Genomic DNA, 12,255 nt, shown 5'->3' with positions numbered 1-12,255 from the left:
ACTCTCCCCTGTTGCTTCTTCAGACAGGAGGGAAGACAAAGCTGGATTCCGTGGCATGAAAGCGGGGCCTGTTGAGGAGAAAGTGAGAGGCTATAAATACTCGGGCTGACAGAGCAGCAGATGGTTGGATTGGAAGTGGATGTCTGGTAGAGAAATGTGCTAAGTGGTATTGGCATATGTTTCCTTAAGTCTCTGACCTGCCTGTTTCTCAAAAGACTTTATTAAATGCTTGGAAAAATAGAGTGGGAAGTTGATATAGCAAAGGAGAGTTATAAAAGGAAAGGAAGAAAAGGAAAAAGGAAAAAAGAAAAGAATAGAAAGAAGAAAGGAAAGGAAGGAAGGATGAAAGAAAGAAATTAATTCTCCAGGGCATGTGCTTCTCTCTCCAGTAAGCATTTCACTTATCCTGAAAAATATCAAAGCACCAAATTTCCTGCACCCCTTGTCCCTGGCAACCAGCCCCACTGGCAGTAGATGGCAAAGCAGAAAGCCAAGAGAGCAGCCGGGCCAGCGGCCTGTGGGCAGGTGCAGAGTTGGTTTGATCCCATGAGGACTTCCTGTTGCCTCTCATCCTGGGACCATCTACACGGGTACTCATCACACAGCCCTGTTGGTAAGAGCATGATGATTCTGAGCTGTTTATTCAAAAAAGTAATCTATTTCCGAAGTGTGACAACAGTTGTGCTCATGTTGGACCAAGACTAACATTTCTCTTTGGCTTGCACCGATATTTCCTTTGACTGAGAAGTTATCCCTTGACCCTACTTATGTTTATCCTTGGTTTGCTATAGGAAGGAAGGATGCTTCTCTTCCCTGCATCTAGCATGGGGCTTCTAGCTGGAGCAAGAAGATGCTCATTCACTTCTCACTGCATTGTTTGTGAAGGTTTCACTAGACACCAAACTCTCTGGTGGCACAAGTCACATCTTCTCTTTGCCTGTTGTGATGCTCCAGAGCAGCAGGCAGACGTCTTGCACCCCAGATGCTCACTAAATGTGCATTCAGAGTCTGTGGTGGACACACTACTTCCTCTTGCCTCTCCAGTTGGAGAGAGCCTCAGGGATGGAAACTGGGCTGCCATGGGTCCCCGTGGACCTGCCGGATATACCAGCAAGGGTGAGACCGTGAAGCCAGCTCTCTGTCTGCCAACTGTCTGCAAGGTGCTGCTGCAGGAATCCTAATAATCACATTCATGAAAGCAATGCAGTTTGGAAATCAGAGTCTCACAGCTAACACTCTGAACTTCACGGTGTGTGGGGAAAGTCGGTGGAGTCCACGGGGGTTCAGACCCTGGTGTGAAGAAGCAAGTGGTAGGGTAGAGAGGCCTAGATCAGTGCCTAGACTGCCATCTTCTCTCTCCAGGCCTCGCTGGCCTGCGTTTAGTTGTGACTGCTTGTTCCTCCCTGGAACCACAGAGCTCTGGGTGGCCCGTGGGGTAGTGCTTCCGAGACTGGGCCTTTACTCATCCAAAGCAACATTCCAGACCTTCTGTTGGCAGTGGTTGTCTAGAGAAGTGGGCTACATAAAACTAAAAATCTTTACTCCAAAGGAAACAATCAATAAAGTGAAAAGACAACCTACCTATGGGGAAAAAATGTTTGTAAACCAGGTAAGATGTTAATGTCCAAAATATATAAAGAACTCCTACAACTCAATACAACACCTCCCCCACGAATATCCCAATTAAAACTAGGAAAGGGCTGGCAGGATATATTCAGGGTCCTAAATGAGAAGAACATGCAGCCGAGAATACTTTATCCAGCAAGGCTCTCATTCAGAAGAAGATCAGGAGCTTCCAAGATAGGCAGAAACTGAAAGAATATGTGACCACCAAAACAGCTCTGCAAGAAATGTTAAGGAGGACTCTTAAAAGAAAGAGGAGTCCAAAGAAACAATCTTGATTGTCTCTAAAGTTTGTTGTTTGCCTAGCTAGACAACTTGAGGTACATATCAGAGAAATCGACATGATAGTTCATGCATTGACAGTCTTCATGTTTGTCATTCTGTGGGGATAACAACAGGACCCCATGGATATATTATTTGAACAATAAAACAATTAGAAAAATAAAAAATAAAAATAAAACTAGGCTAAAGACTTAAATAAATATTTCTCTAACAAAAGGCATGCAATGGCCAACAGATATACAAATGCCTGTCATCACTAATCATCAGGGAAGTGCAAATCAAAACCATAATGAGACATCACCTCACTCCTGTTGGAATGTCAATTATCAAAAAGATAGGAAGCAAAAAATGTCGGCGAGGATATAGAGGAGTTAGAACCCGTGTAGAGTGTTGGTGGGAACACAGACTGGTGCAGCCATTGTGGAAAACAGTGTGGAGGTTCCTCAAAACATCAAAAGTAGAACTATTTCTAGTAGTTCTATTTTTGTGTGATCCAGCAATTTCACTTCTGGGTATTTCTCTAAAGAAAACAAAAACAGTAATTCAAAAAGATATATGCACCCCCATATTCACCACAGCATTACTTACAGTGGCCAAAACATGGGAAAAAACATGTGTCCATAGATGGATGAACAGCTAAAGGAGAGATGGTATGTATGTACATGTATCAGCCGTAAAAAAGAATGAAAACTTGCTACTGCATGGATGCACCTTGAGGCCATGATGACAAATGAAATAAGTCAGAGAAAGATAAAACCATACGATCACACTTATATGTGGAATCTTAAAAAATAAAATAAAATAAAAAATTAAAACCCAGAATAAAACCCACCAAGCTCATAAATACATAGGACAGAATGCTGGTTTCTAGGGGAGGTAGGGGGTGGGAGAAATGGGTGAAGGGAGCCCAAACTCACAGGTATAAAATCAATGTCATGGCATGGGATGTACCATGTGGCAGCTATAGTTACAATTAGTTGCAATATAGTTATATTGCCCGTTTTGGAAATTACTAAGAAAATCCTTAGTGTTCCCACCACAAGAAAAAAATTCTCTAACTCTGCAGAGTGACGGATACTAACTAGACTTACTGTGGCACATGATGTATATGAACATCCAATCGTTGCCTTGTACATCGGAAACTTATACAGCGTTTATGTCAATGATACCTTCATTTTTAAGTGGCCGTTTTAAGTGCATTTTTGTGTATTCAGAAAGCACGTCCAGCAATTTTTAAAACACACACACACACACACCACAGGATATCCCTGGGAGCCTCTCATTGTTTGTTTGGTGTTAAGCATATCTCTGGACTGCTCGATACAATGTCTTGTTTCTTAGGGCGGATAAATGCACCACTTTTTAACATGTTGTTGTAACCTTAGAGACTCCCAGCTTCAACAATGTAAGTTGTTTTTTCTCCCATGTAGCCCGGCACCGGATCAATAGAGTGAAAGCATAATGACTTTCCCGGCTTTATTTTAGTAGGTTATCTGATACTATTTGCTTTTTTAGTCTTAGTCAATATAGGTGCCTCCCGGGAGGCAGAGATGCTATCTCTTCAGGAAACCCATTTCTCCACAATCCCAAATAAAAAAACCGGCCAGGACAAAGGATGTGGACTGGAGTTGCTCATTTTTCAAGAGGTTTTCCAACAAATGATAGCTCAGCCTAATTTGTATCATAATAATTTCCATTGCCACCGGAAGCTGTGGTGTCCTTGCCTTTCACTCGTAGCTCCCAGCTGTGGATGCGGCCTTTAGGATCGTGTTCTGTAGTAGGGCAGCCTGTCCATGTTGCTCAATGGAGGCCCTGCCACACATTGCCGACGGCTCGGGGACAGATTTAAAGCTCAGGTGCAGAAATTCTGGCTGTGTTATCCAACAGGAGGACAAGAAGCGATTCTCTCCCACCACACACACACACACACACACACACACACACATACACACACACACCCTGGTTTTCCCAAGGGTATTATATCGTTGGAACACCGTGCCTTTCGCTCCCTCGTTTCTGAAAATTTTCACCCCTTCCTTCTTTCTCTCCCTTCTGATTTCTTCAAGCGCTTATTTCAAATGATTAAGACCCTCAAAGATGAATTTGGGAGCTACCACATATGATAAAGGAAATGAAATTCCACATAATTACCAGCAGATCTTAGCTCCTCGGACCTTCAAACAATCCAATTTTGGAAAGCCTGCATTCATGGGGCATTTCGTCTTCCAAATTGGACTTGTTTTTAAAGATTTTTATTTATTTATTCATTGAGGACACAGAGAGAGAGAGGCAGAGATACAGGCAGAGGGAGAAGCAGGCTCCCTGCGGGGGGATGTGGGGCTCGATCCCAGGACCCCGGGATCATGACCTGAACCAAAGGCAGATGCTCAACCACTGAGCCACCCAGGTGTCCCCCAAATTGGACTTTCACATCAACCATGGCAGTGGTCCCCCAGAAAGCCGGTCAAATGACTTCTCACCAATAATTTTTTAAAAAATGTTTCCCAAAAGAAGTATCAATAGTATTTTTGCATGCATGCCTTGCATTCAATCCTCGGCCCTGCTAGGAAGTGGCTGTGTGACCCTCAACAGGTCATTTTCCCCTGGATTCTTCATTCATTGAAATGGAAGAGGTTGCACGAGGTGGACAGGGCTTTGAGCTGCTAACAGTTCCTGATTTCTGCTTGCTTTCCCCATAGGACAAAGGACATGCATTTAAACATACTTACAATTTGCAACTTATGTGTTCAATGGAATAAAATCATTTTTTCATGATATTATAATTTGCAAAAGGGGAAACCATTCATCAGGAAAACTGTATGAGTCACCAATAAAACACAGCTCTGGAAAGCTTTATCTGCCAAATACCATCTTTCATGGCTTTCCCATGTGGAAAATGTTACCCTCCTTTCCTTGTCGTATAGACGTGTAATGATGGATGAAGAGGGTTGTTTTCTGAAGTTGCATTTTTAGCACTGGTGCTTCCGGTCTTTCAAGCTGCTATTTCCAAAACATTAAGCATAAAATGTTGAATTTGGAGGAGCTTCCTTGCCTCTTCAATGTTTATGAGCTAGACATTCTACTCATTTGTTCTGCTTCGAAAACCAAATTGTCTTAGCCACTCAAAGATGAGATCTCAGCACACAGGTCCTAGAATAAATACATTCAAGTGAATTCATTTTGTTTTAAATAAAACCTTACTTACTGCTCTATATTTGCGTTCAACTCTGGTAAACATTAAACAACAGAATTAAGTATGGATTTTTTTTTACCACTATTTTCAGGATATTTCTAAATGAGTATTTCTTAATTGGGTGTTTGTGTGGTGTGTCCTGAAGGGTATAAAATGGTTTTGAGTCCTCGGAATAGAGTTTAAAAGACTCCACGTGTTTGTCTCTACCTGTAACTTTTATTTACTTATTTATTTTATTTATTTATTTATTTATTTATTTATTTATTTATTTATTTATTTTTACTTAAGAAGAAATTTCAGGATTTTCATCCTATTTTCAAAGGAGACTGACTCCCAACAGGACAGGAGTCTCTGCGGAGGCGGTGATTTATACACTTGACTTGCTGACAGCATACGAGTTCTTTCTTCCCACTTCCTTAGCAGATGGGAGTTGGGTTGCTTGAACTGCACTAAGGTTTTCATTTGCACTCACTAGTGAGTGCCTAGGTTTAAAAAAAAAAAACCAAACAAACCCAATTTCCAAACGGTTCACTTTGTGGATCAGAATTGCTACTGGTCTGGGAAGGTGGGGAATTGTGTGTACCGGGTACTAAGCATCTTTTTGTGCCCCATTTGGTACAAAGTTAACATGCTGCATTTATTGGTCTCAGGAAAATCCTTTTGTAAAATGAATGTGTACAAGACTGTGAATATCTTTTTAAAATTGCATGTCTTCTGGGAAGATGGTTATGGTTCTTCTTTCTCTCATTACCAAGCAAACAAATAAAAATGCTACAAACCCTCTCTTTTGCTCAGCAACTGAGCTATCCAATCAGACCATTTTAGAACAATATTGACTTGCTTGCTTTTCTTTTTTCTCCCTTCCTATCCACCAGTTTTGAAATTCAACTGAAGTTAAGGGACACCCAGGTAACTCAGTTGGTTAAGCAGCTGCCTTCGGCTCAGGTCATGATATCAGGGTCCTGGGATCAAGCTCCAAACTGGACTCCCTGCTGGCAGGGTGTGGTGGGCTTCTCCCTCTCACTCTGTGTGTTTGCTCTCTCTTCTCTATCTCTCTCTCTCCCTCTCTCATATAAATAAATAAAATCTTCAAAAAAAATTGACTGAAGTTAAGTGTATAAAATGTCTCCAGGGGGCAGCCCAGGTGGTTCAGTGGTTTAGGGCGGCCTTCGGCCCAGGGCCTGATCCTGGAGACCTGGGATCAAGTCCCACATGGGCTCCCGTCAAGGAGCCTGCTTCTCCCTCTGCCTGTGTCTCTGCCTCTCTCTCTCTCTGCCTCTCATGAATAAATAAATAAAATCTTTAAAAAAAAAAATGTCTCCAGGAAGACTTTTGGCAGAAATCGAGTAACTACAAAAATATTTAATGAATTAATTTGTCCTATATAAAGTCATACAATTTATAATCTCTACCAGGGGGCTTTTTCTTTCTTTTTCTACTATCCACAAAATTAATCACATTAATCTAGCCTGGGAGTCATTTTGGACTGTATTTTTAAAAATAGATTCCAAGTGCCTACTGAGATCCACATAAAACAATCAAGGTCATCCTGTAGAAAGTATATGGTGGACACTTCACATCACTTAATTTACATCTTTTCTGGTCACCTCCCATGTGGCCAGCCCTGGGGAGAAGACTGAGGAGGTGATGAGGGGTGTCTGAGCCGAGGCCTATTCACTCATCTTGGTGGCTGGGATGCTCACCAGCAGAATAACGAGGAATCTAGGTGTCGAGTATACAGTCCAGTCATAAAGTACACCCTGATTTAGTCTACAGGAAGTTGGAAGAGGGCAAGTTGCAGGCACTGAAGCAATTGAAGACAGAGTTCTAAAAATACACTTGGAGGAGGCCCAAGAGGTGGAGAAAGCACTAGAAGGTGGGGCAACAGCATCGCAAAGGCTTTCCCAGGAACATTGAGAATGTCCTGGAAGGAAGAGGATGAGCCCGGAAGAGTGTGGGAGATGCCAGGTGGAGGAAGGCATGAACCAGGGCTGATGGTGACAAAGGTCAAGTCTCATCCTTACTGATACGATGGCTGGTGGAGGTGGGTGGGCAAGGAGACAGACCCCTGGAGAGAGTGAGGGGTCCCCTTCATGCCAGGTGCCTCCAACGTCAAGTCGTGCCTGTGGCGGGCATGGCGCCCTGAAGACTTGGATGCATGCAGTGGTAGAGGGAATGAAAGAGAGGATTGGGTGGTGAGGAAGGGAATAGGGAGGGCGAGAGAGAACAGTAGGGAATAGCCTTATTCCATGAGATAGCTACTCATAAGCAGGGCTTCATGGGCCAACCCAACTGGGTGGGATTTCTGCCTCATGAAATGCTTCCGTGGGTATCACAGCTCCTGGTGCCATAAATATAACTCCCCAGTGACATTCAGTTCTCCTTAAACTCATTTCTTTCCTGGGACCCACATCTTCTTGACATAGATGAAAATTTTCGCTCCCCTCTAATCAGGAGGTGACCAATAAATATGAATTAAACAGAATTAAATTTCCTTAAATAGAGTTTATAGGGGCGCCTGGGTGGCTCAGTCGGTTAAGTAGCTGCCGTTGGCTCAGGTCATGATCCTAGGGTCTTGGGATTGAGCCCCACATCGGGCCCCCTGCTGGATGGGCAGCCTGCTTCTCCCTCCCAACACTTGTGCTCTCCTGCTCTCTCCTTGTCTCTTTCTCTCAAATAAATAAACAAAATATTAAACTATATATATAAAAAACTATATATATATAAACTATATATATATATATATATAGTTTATAAAGGATGACCTTGATTTTTTTTTTCCATATGGATTTCTTAACTTCGCTCCCACCATGCACTTGGAGTCTGTTCCAAAGGGTATGGCCCAACCACCTCACACCCATGATAATGGCTATCATGCAAGACAAAACAAAGCAAAAGAGAACAAAATAAAACAAGCAAACAAACAAAACCCCAAGGGAAAAAAAAAGGAAGAGTTGGCAGGGATATGGAGAAATTGGAACATTCATGTGCTATTGGCAGTCACTGTGGAAAATAGTATAGTGGCTCCTGAAAAAGTTAAAAACTGAATTACCACAGGATCCTGCAATTCCAGTTCTGGATATTCACCCCGAAGAATAGAAAGAGAATCTTGAAGAGGTATTTGTGTGCCGGTGTTCGTAGTGGCACTTTTCACAGTAGGCAAAATGTGAAAGCCACCCAAACGTCCACCAACAGATGAGCAAAATGTGATTTATATACTTACAATGAACTATCATTCAGCCTCAAAAAAGAAGGAAGTTCTCATGCATGCTACCCTATGGATGCACCTCCAGGACACACTAAGTGAAAGAAGCTAGTCACAAAGACACAAATACTTCAGAATTCCCCCATGTGAGGAATCTAAAGTATCAAAGTCACAGACACAGAAAGCAGAATGGGGGTTGTCAGGGGCTGTGGGGGGAAAGAATGGGGACTTCTTGTCTAACAGGGACAGAGTTTCAGTTTGGTGAGATGAAGTTCTGGGGATAGATGATAGTGATGTGATGGTCATATAATGATACGAATGATGTGATTAATGCCACAGAACTGAACACATAAAAATGCGTAAGATGGTAAATTTGATGTCGTGTATAATTTGCCACAATAAGAAAATTAAAACAAACCAAAAAGGACATGGCCCCAAGTCATGGTGTAGCATGAGGTCCCACCCAGCGGAAGGGCCCCCTCTGCAACCTCTCAGAGTCTGATCGCTGGACCGAGCAGCTCAGCAAATGCCCCATTAAGCACTCAATTATTTCCCTTTGATACTGGCTTTTTTTTTCATCTTTTAATACAACAGTTTTACTGTCTCTGATAATTACTCAGTCTCGATAACTCTGTTAAATCTAATGAGGCGTGGCAAGCTTTGCTCAACAAGGCAACACATCATTAGCTTTCTGCCTTTTTGTCATCTTATCTCACTCAATTACTGTAGCACCAGCCAGACACGAACCTGTCACTTGCTATTAGCCAGATAGTGAAGTGACCTGCTGTCCGGTCCATGAGTAGCGGCACTCAAGAAACTTCCAGGGGCCGCTTGTCGTCTTGCATTTTATCCCGCCCAGAAGGCAGGTTGAGGGGACCCCTGGTATCAATCAGCCTTCCCCTTGCCTGACAACAGGATCTTTGGACAGGGCCATCGGCTTGCTCACCTGCTCCTGGGAGATACTAAGGTTTCATCTGAAGAGCCCCCGAGGGAGAAGCAGTGAGAAGCAGGGCAATGAGCACTGGGTTGAGCCCAAAAATGTTAGGACCCTCTTGTTGAGCTGCTCACCATCCATATGGCTTTGGGCAAACCATTTAATCTCTCTGAGCCTAATTCTTAGCCCCAAACAGCATATTTACGAAGGTGTCTTGAAAGGTAAATGAGTCAATTGCCATCGAGGTTACAAAGCCATGTTGTCCTGGGGAAAAAAAGTGACGGAGTTCCTTTGAGTCTACTTTTAGAAAGAGGGTATAAATCAAGACAGAGTCAAGACGTTGTCAAAAATCCATTTCTCAAGGTGTCACTTCTTCCCCACACTCTGTATAACCACCACCAACTTTCTATTGCTTCATTCCCAAATCATCTGGGCATTTATTTGTTCATTTGGCATCTACCTATGTTCCAGGCAGTATGTGCAACGGCCAACGAGGCAGAGATGGTCTCTGGCCTTGGGACACTGATTTTCTCATTATGTGTATGCTCTGCGCAAGGGCAACCGTAGCCGTGGCTTCGTGCAAATGAACAGAACAGCAGAGGGCTGGTTACCTTCCACTTGTATCTTGGCACTGCCCAGAGCTGTGCCTGGTCAAGGCCAAAGCTCTAAATCAGGACATCAGTGACCTGTACAGTGTAATGAGTGTAATGAGAAGACGGATGACAGTGACCAGAGGTACCATTCTGAGGCTGTGCGTGTGGTGTGGTGGAAAGTGCAGAAGATGTGGTGCCAAAACTTTGAGTCTTTGTTAATGCAATGCCCCGGCCATCAAAGGGAGATGATAAGGCCTCTCACGAGGCTCTTGTGAAGACACAGACGGAGGCATCTGAAAATTATAGACTGCGAATTGCCATGGGAAATATTTTTATTGATTTTGGTAATTTCCTGGAGCTGTGGACAAGATAATCCCTTACAACAGAAAGGGATGTTTCTAAGTTAAATATGCTCCATTAGGATCATAACAATTTCAAGAGCTGTAATGTCAAGAACTGTCTCTCCCTCTGCCATCTTTTTACGCCCGTGTTCTTGCTTTGCTTCCAAACTCATTCTAAATCCGATTCTGTAAATGAACGTCAGGGGCCAGATCCCAGGGAAGGCTGTCCATCTTACCAGGATTACTGATGCGATTCTCAGACACACCTCTTTAAGAGAAGGTCAGTTTTCATCCAAGTACATGGATTTCTTTCATTTTCGCAAGATGCGGTGTCAAGCCATTTGTCATTTGTCGTGTGTCTCTTCCAGGTGGTTGTCATATTATATTTGATCAGTTTACAATAAATGTAACAAACTACATTTTTATGCTTGTGAGTCTGGAAAGACCCTTCAAAAGTGTCTTCCTTAACCCAAACCAGAAGACCACGGGGAGTGGGACACTAGTGGGCATGGAGTATTCTGAAGAATGTCGACAGCCTGGGGTGTTCTTGCTGCTGTGAGACCTGCTGGCTCCTGGGAAGCTCAGAACCCCCGGGAAAAACCTCACATCTCTGTTTTCCTCACTCCTGCTCACAGCGCCCCAACATTGCCACCAGGGTGCTTCCCTCCGGTCTGTTCCAATGTCCTGGAAGTTTCTTTCTCCCACAGAGGGAACTGGTGAGAGGTGAGAGATTCCAGCCCCTGTGAGTCAGTGCACCCTGTTTGAGGGTAACAAAGTCCCCCCTGCTTGCTGCTCATAACCTCACGTGCAAACCTAGAGTTGCACCCCGACTTTCGATTTCATCGTTATTTGGCCCCGGTGTTGCCAGGGCAGTAACCCGAAAGGGACCTGGGCGGACTAGAAGCGAAACTGAGGGCTGCTGGCTCAGGATGCACCCTAGGATCCTGGGTGCCTGAGGCTGTGAGCTCCCTGGGGGCAGGGACCCCATCTGCTCTGTCCTCCTCCTCACCCCCCACAATGCTCCGTGCAGGACCTGGCTCCGGGTAAATGCTTGACAGGGATTTCTTGAGCCAACGAAGGGATGATGAGTGAACGCCTGCCTCTGCATCCCTCAGTGTGACCGTCAGCACCATCCCCGCCCAGTGGTATAGACTTGAACTCACCTCTATAGCCATAAGAGCCTCCAACAGGGATGCTCCAGAACACAGGGTGATGAGTGGGCCTCACCCCCTAGGCCGTGTGAAGTGAGCTTCCATGGCAGCCTCCACCTGTCTAGTCATTTGTATTCCTTACCAACTTCATATACTCATTCAGGGATCCATTCTTTCTGCATAATTAGCTGAGCACCTGCCATGTGCCGGGCAGACACTTTTTTGTAAATACATCATGTGTTTACACAACTCAAAATTCAAAATTAGATAAAAAGGGGCACCTGGGTGGCTCAGCAGTTGAGCATCTGCCTTCGGCTCAGGTTGTGATCCCAGGGTCCTGGGATTGAGTCCCGCATCGGGCTCCCCACAGGGAGCCTGCTTCTCCCTCTGCCTGTGTCTCTGCCTCTCTCTGTGTCTCTCATGTATAAGTAAATAAAATCTTTAAAAAACACAAAAAAAAAAATAGATTAAAAAGTACCAAGTGAGAAGGCAACTGCCCGTCACTGGTAGGCTATTTTACTTATTTCTTATTTATAAACAAATATAATTATATAAATCTTGCTTTCTGTGTTCAGAAGCACCCAATATCTACTGTTTGGCACCTGAATCTCTCCATGTCTGCACACAGATATGTTCTTCAGTATTTTTTCCAGCTGTCTAGTAGTCCATTACCATACGTACCCTAGTTTATTCATCTTGTTTCTACTGATAGGCATGGGTTTCTAATTTTTTGTTATTGGAATAGGAACAAAGCCACAGTGACTCCTCTTATGCACACATGTGCAATTCAATCTGTAAGGATAAACGCTGGCATGTGGGATTGCTGGGTCAAAGGATAAACGCATTCGGGAGAGGTCAGATTCCCCTCAATAGGGTTTACATTGTGCACCTCCAGCAGCAATGCAGAAGGTCCAGACACTGCTTTGAGGAGCG

This window comes from Canis aureus, chromosome 5 (assembly GCF_053574225.1).
Source record: "Canis aureus isolate CA01 chromosome 5, VMU_Caureus_v.1.0, whole genome shotgun sequence".
In the NCBI taxonomy this organism is placed as follows: Eukaryota; Metazoa; Chordata; class Mammalia; order Carnivora; family Canidae; genus Canis; species Canis aureus.
This window is presented reverse-complemented; position numbering follows the sequence as displayed.